The sequence below is a fragment of the Falco naumanni genome, chromosome W (assembly GCF_017639655.2).
Source record: "Falco naumanni isolate bFalNau1 chromosome W, bFalNau1.pat, whole genome shotgun sequence".
NCBI classification, from domain to species: domain Eukaryota; kingdom Metazoa; phylum Chordata; class Aves; order Falconiformes; family Falconidae; genus Falco; species Falco naumanni.
Genome location: NC_054079.1, coordinates 126,883 through 134,452, shown reverse-complemented (window position 1 = coordinate 134,452; position 7,570 = coordinate 126,883).

Sequence of the window (7,570 nt, the reverse complement as noted above, 5' to 3'; positions counted from 1 at the left end):
GTTCTGCAGGGCCCTTGCAAACATGACGGCAACCAAGGTAATAGCAAACAAACAATACTGCAAATTGATTGAATGAATGCCAAAAAGGCTGAAATTTTCTCAGATTTTGATAACATGTTGCTGCAATGGGGTGCCTAAGATCCATTCAGCACATACCATCAAAATCCTCACAGCCATGTCCTTGAACCAACAACAAAAAGCAGTAGCAATTTTGACTCGCATTCTTAACTGCCTACCAAACAAGGTGATTTAACTCTTTAATGCTTTCCCTGCTGTTACTCTGGATAAGAGAAGAACCGCTGCGACATGTTCCCATCATTGTCTTTCTGTAGATGCTAATGTGGTAGGAGGCTATTATCGACATTCAAAGTGTAAACAGTATTATCTTCTTTTGGATTAACATTATACATAGGTGGAAGGGCACACCAAACAAGAACTGGTTCAGTCAAAAAGTTCGAAACATAGCATGCCTTCTCTGAACATACCTCTGGGGTCATTCCCTTCATTCCCTCTCTTTTTTATGCAAAGAGAAAACCTTTTACCATAACAGAGAAGCCCCTATTTACATCTCTGAGCCCGGACACAAACCGCAGCTGTATGCTCCACCAGGCTCAGGGCAGAAATCATTCATGCAGTTACATAGCTATATATCTCTACAAGCATGCAGACACCTATGAAACACTAGATAACCATGTTTATCTTTCCTACTCTCCTTCACAACACCTAGCTGTTCTCTCATCTCTTGTTAGGTCAGCCATTCCCCATTTTCCTCTCCTGTATATCTCTTCAGACATTCTCTATCCTCCCCTTTTTTGCTTAATTGTGAGGAGGCAAAGGGTGTGTGTAGCTGGGTGACCATGACCTGCTTTATGTTACAATCAACTAAACACTGAATACAGAAAAAAAAGGCATGGGAGACATAAGGCAAACATCAATAAGGTGGTTAAAGATAATTATAATAAATCCTGTAATACTTTTGAGTCATGGCCCAAAGTTTCCCAGCCGTGAGAAGAGACCAAAGGCATCCCACCCCTGGCTCTGTTGCAGATCTTTGTTTTAAGGCTTTTGAGTTTTGGATACTTTTGTAAATTAATTCACAGTGGTCACTCAGATTCACGTAACACATCCTATCAAAGTCTTCACACTTGTGTCCCTGTGCTAATAATAAAAAACAATAGCAACTCGGTTCTGTAGCAACATATGATGGACAGAATCAACATCTGTTAATAAGCCAGAAAAAAAAAATATTATTTGTAGTATTACTTTGTTTAGCAAGCTAGCAGCCTAATTTACTAAGCAAGTTAAGAGCGTGTACTATTCTTACAGAAGAGATTAGAGAAGCAAAAATCTGTTATGCTGCATTCCAGAACTCAGCCTGAGAATTACAGTCTGCTGTGAGTTCTGCGTTACAATCATTTGACACATGTTGGGGTTGCGATTGTGAAAGTTGCCCGTTTACAATTTTCATTGACATTATCACAGCTAGTTGTTTTAAAAGCAACCCTTGAGCTTCCTGATGTTCGACTTGTTGCAAAATATTCTGAAGCCAATCAATCAAGTTAGTATTAAAGTTAGTGACTCTCTAGGACCCTGCAAGACTGTGGCAAGACTCCCGCATCCTGACTGCCTTAATAGCCATCTCATTCATTTGCAAACAGTTGTCCCTGGGATACCCTGCCTGAGTCACAGAATCGGCATAATCATTTTCTCCAGCCAACTGCTCATAGTTAACAGCAATTCCTCGATTAAGGTTTTCAATCAAGGCCACTATACATAGCTCACAAAAATGAGATAACCACATCATATACTGTATCAGTTAGTACCATACAAAGCAATAACTTCCAATCATGCAGTGTGAGCGTATAAGGCTCTGCCATCACTTCAAGAAGGGACATAGCAAATGTATTATGACTCCTCCCTTCCCGCACTGCTTTGCTTAACTCTTTAACAGCCTCGTATTGCACAGGCTGCCACTCTCGAGGTTGATTTGTCTGACAAAATACTGAACATGCCATAGCGACTCCCAAATCCCATCACTTAAGTGTTTCCCACTTGCATTCCTGCCACCAGTCCCTCAGACTCCCTTTCACCCTCCCCAAAAATACAATCAATGCATTAGGAGAGACAAGGGGGTGGGGGAAGAGTCTAGCTCCTTTTCCAGATCTATAGGACCTGGATCAAAAGGTTTATCAGTGTCAATGGAATCATTGTCCGAGTTGTCCTGTTCCCGTGCTTGGTCCTGTGTTGTGAGGGTCGCTGCAATCAGTGACAGAAGCTTTGGGGGCAGAGGAGGTGTGGACGGAATCGCCATCGCTGACTGTGTCTTGAGAAGAGTCGCGCTGTCGGTGGAATTTACAGCTTCCTCTGGTTTAGCACCGTTAGTAGAATTAGTCCACACTTGGCAAAGAGTAGTCAGAATTTGCCACCAAGATGCTAAATGCATTCCCGACACGGAGTTCTCCTCTGCGGCAGCATCATACAATTGGCTGCTGTCTGTACACACTTTCATTCTTTCAAAGTCTCTAAAGTTTCTTGGCTGCTCACCTGTCTCGATGAATACAGGTGTTATCCTCGGGGTTTAGGTTGTCCGCCTGGTCCAGACAGCAAGACAATCGTTCACAGCCAAGCCGTCTTCTCCGGAACGCAGCCCTCTTCCACGAGCTGTCTTTTTTATCGACCAGTTCCGTCCTTATTCTTCCAAGGCTTCGGAACACCACCATAGGGGTCACCATTTGAGGAAACTGAGGCACGGACTCTCTGACCTGACTAGAAGACCCTTCATGAGTCCATATACGTCTCTTTCTGGGGACGAAGCCTGATTCCCCATTACGGATTTCCCACAGCTCACCTCTCAACTCCGGAGGGATTTCTGCCGGCTCCTGCTTCCTTTCAGCAGATCATTCAAAGTTCTGTGGGATTCGCTGCATGTCGCTCAGATAGGCGATTCGAGAGCCCTTCACGTCAGATCCTTAAACGCATCACGTCGGGGTCACCAATTCGCGGCGAATGAAGAGACGGGACGCAGCTTGATGCAAGCAAATGTCAATTTATTGTACAGAAGCACGTTTCACTTTCAGTATACACTTTCAGAAGCTTTGCGTTTTTAAACAGATTGGTTCTTGAAGCTAAGCATTGCATACTAGGCAATCCCCGATTGGTGGTTAACTGCCAGCAATTAACAGCAAGGTGTTATCTTTCCTTGGTGCCATCCTTGGCGCCATCTGTCTCCCACCCCCCTGTGCTCTGCAAACACGCCTCATCATGTTAATTGTTGTCTAGACAAGCTCGAGCACATTCCCCTCAGCAAACTGATTGCCGCGCATGGTCCTAGTTTCCAGCCCGCTCCTGCAGGGCTCCATCACGCATAACGGTTACTCAGAAAGACAAATGCCATAATGCCAAATGTCCCCCCCTTCCTTCTTCTTCCCCCAGTTTATATACGGAGCATGGCTTCATATGGTATGGAATATCCCTTTGGCTAGCTTGGGTCACCTGTCCTGGCTGTGTCCCCTCCCAATTTCCAGTGCCCCCCCAGCCCTCTGGCTGGCAGGGCCCAAGAAACCTAACAGTCCTTCACTTAGTATAAACATCACCCAGCAACAACTAAAAACATCAGCATGTTATCAACATTGTTCTCACATCATAGACAATACACAGCACTGTACTAAGTACTAAGAAGAAAATTAACACTATCCCAGCTGTAACCAGGACACTAACCTGGGTTTTCAAAACCTTTCAGATGTCTTGTACCCCAGCATGAAAACCAGAACTCCAAATTAGTTGTGTATAAATTGTCCATGAAAATTTAGGCATCTTAGAATGACAGCAAAAACCTAAGAGCAAGCTAAGCCAGGAGCTACCTTATGTCAGTCAGCATACAGCTGCCAGGACCCTGCCAAAAAAAGAAACCCCAAGGATATTGTGTGTCTTAGATCTTACCCTTTACTCAGGGCTGCAAGAAATTGCTTCAATGCACTTGATATGCACAGCCGGGACCCTCACTGGAAGGTATATGTCCCTAAAGAACTAGGCAGGGCTCATTTGTTTATTTTAAAACGTAGCCAGAGCTTGTGCTGTGCCCTTCAAAAGTAGTGAGGACACTATGGGGAAACACATTCAGTTCTTTCCTCATCTCAAAATACTTTAATCCCTCTTTTCCTTCTTTCCAGAAGATGGAGATTACCAGGTTACCTAATCCTGATAGGCTGATGCAGGAGGTAGAAAAGGACTCCTCTCACCCCCTTGGGAAAATTGGCCTGCTGTGCAGAAAATACTAAAGACTAACTGAGAGGCAGAGCATGACTGTATAGTCTAGTGGTTAGGCTTGCACTTAGGGAGCATAGTTCAGGTACCCGTTTCCATGATCATTCCTGTATTTTTTTTCATCTAAAAAGCAGGCACTGTCTTGGGAGCAAAAAGCAGAACTCAGGTCTTTTCATACTGAGCTGAGCCACTTAACTACTAAACTACTGAATTGTGTTTGGTTCCATAAACCTTGAAGTCTTGTCAGTGCAGTGACGTAGTGGTGGACAGTATTCTGCCTAGAACAGTTTATTATCTGGTATCAGGATATTTCTCTCTAACGGAGGAGGTGTAACTGAATCCTCACATAAAGAAGAGGGAACTAAACTTGATTGTCCATGTCATGATGGGTCAATATAGATACACAAACTGAGAAACTTTGGAGGAAAATTTAAATTGAAAAAAGTCAACTGCATATTAACCCAACATGTCTCCAGGGTTAGGCAGGTATTTTCAGTGCCATGTTTTGGATTTAAGTTCCTGAATTCCACCTAGATTGCAAATAAAGTGCTTAAGTCCTCTTTTGGAGCTGGCCCAAAGTCATGGTTAGATCTGAACACAGTATTCACATTAAGTCACTGCTTTCTCACCTTGGTTTTGGATGCAAAGTTCACTAAGTTCATGAACATAAGCCAATGATTGTGAAAGTTTGGCGAACAAGCTAAGGTGGTTCAGAGAACTGGGAATCTGGCAAACCTACAATGCTAGATTTCTGCAGTTCATACATCCTCAAAACAAGAGAGATTATAGTTACCACCCCAAATACCAGCCTGAGCAGAGCTCTGTACAGACAGCTGGGAGGAAAGCAAATGAGGGAGCAGAGAATCTGAACTGGTAACAGTGTGCCTGTAAATGCTGTGACATTCAAGATCCCTCTGCTAGCACTGCCTAAACTGCTGTGTGCAAAGGGAGCTGCACTTCAACAAACCTGCAAGATGATGTGAGCATAGTATATAATATCCTGGCACTGCAGATGATTGCTTGAAGGTGGTAAAGGAGACCCTAACATCCATTTTGAAAGCACCTTTGCATTCTATTAGCCATTAAGGCACACAGTGCAGACAGGTGACAAAAATGCACCTGTAGATCTTACTAACATATCTTTGTGCATTTACAAGGAAGCTGGAAGACACAATGATAAAAACAGTAGTTGGAAGGGCTCTCTAGAGATCATCCAGTTGTGCCTCCCACCTGAAGCTTGAAATTTTAGAGGTCTTTCCAGTGCCTCATTCTTAATATCTTCTCAGGCCCCTTGCATGCTGACAGACTCAAAGATGCAGAGCACCATTTGGATTCTATGGTGTGAAAACCAAATAAAAGCCTAAATAAAAAAATAAGAAAGAGGAAGAGAGAGGTCAGGAAAGAGTCTCTAGTTTTAAAATGCATGTCAAGGTTCACAGGTAATTTTGTAGAGATACAGGTATGTGGAGCTTTTTTGCTATTAACCTCAAGATGAATTACTTGTTTTAAAGACAGTAAAAATGCCATGTTGTGTAGGTGCCTGTATACGTGGGTAGATTTCTCTGGAGGACTTCAGGGACTATAGCCACACCATTTGTGCTCCCCAGTGCCCTGTGTCATCTATGGCATGCAAGGGAGAATCAGCTACAGTCCTGCACAGCTCTTTCCCTGAGTCCTCCTCCCCATCACCACTCTGTTTGCCTCCAGACCTGTGTACATGAAATTGCAGACTGGAGGTTGTTAAACAAAATGCCAACTGAATACAGCAGAAACTTGATTCTGTGAGTTCAGGTCTAGGTTCATCCTAGGAACAATATCTGTATTCTGAAAATAACCTTCTGTACATGTTTTTGATTAGCAAGTAGTAAGCAGAAAGCAGTTGCTTATTACTTTTTAATAAGGACCCAGTACTGGGAGGAGCACTCCATAGGGCTGGGCATCTACTTAGGGGTGTTAGATCATGGTTTGTAATCAGGTGTCACTCTTTTTGCATGCTTCTCCCAGAAAACTTCCAGAGTCCCTGGCCAGGAGGGTAGGTTACTGCTTGAAAGCAGGACAGCTTTCAGTCTGTGATGCACAAGTCATGCCACTGAATCTGGGCCATGTGAATATTTGCTGTCTAGTCTAAACTTATCGTTGAGTTCCCTCACTACACAAGGGAAAGCGAGAAGTGCCTGTAGCATGAGATTCATCTTTGCATTAGAGACCTATTTTAGGATGGGATATAGGAAACAGGAGCTCACACATACTTTGCTTTTAACAACTCAGCAAGTCTGTTTATCCTAGGACTATCATTAAGATCTCTGCTTTATAATATTAACTCAGCAAAAGCATACACGTGTCAAGTGCCTCAGTGAACAGACTTAAGTATGTGATTAACTTTAAGAGTGTGCTTAAGTACTTTGCTAAATCAGGGTTTCTATGTTTTCCTCTCTCAGTACATCTGGTCAATTTGCATGTATTTTCCATATTCATATTCAAAGCAAAATGAAACTATTTCCCTGCTTGCACATTCAGTGGTACTGCTGCTGAAGCTAACTGAAGCAATTCCCTTTCAGTCCCTCTCCCCTGTCCCACAAGTTTTCAGCTGGTTCCAACAACTGCAAGCACTGTGCTGGAATGTCTCTATGGGCAGCCATTTGGTGAACCGGATTAAGGCAATATTTATGATGAAGAATAAGTATAGTTTTGGTGAGTTGTTGTATTCAGTTTTTCAGGTTTTTTCAGTCACGTCTCTAAACTGAAGAGCAAGCAAAGTATCATGCAGAACATCTTGCAATTATTTTAACAGTTTGAAATTACATATAGTGAGAATGAAGCATGAGAAGGCCGGGTTGGATGGGGCTCTGAGCAACCTGGTCTAGTGGAAGGTGTCCCTGTCCATGGCAGAGGGGTCGGAACTAGATGATCTTTAAGGTCTTTTCCAACCCAAAACATTCTATGATTCTATGAAATGAGCAATATAAGAGTTTGAACACCGGAGGGCAATTAGAAAAGGAGCTGAAATGGGAATAATTAGATAATATAATTCAAAATGAATGGTGATTTTAGTTTATCCTATTGACTGTTTATGATAATTAGAACAAATGGCCTGTCAAAATACTGTTAGGTTTTCTATGGTTTGATAGATCAAGGTTACTTACTGTTAGAACCACAAAATTATGCTTTGTTTCCAACTAATGAAGGACTGAATAAGATTGATTTGAAACATATGGTGAAAAATACTGCAGATCTTTGTTTGCATCTGTTATAATTTTACTTGTTAGCAATTGGTTTACAAGTTGCTTTTCTATTTTGTGCTGTATTT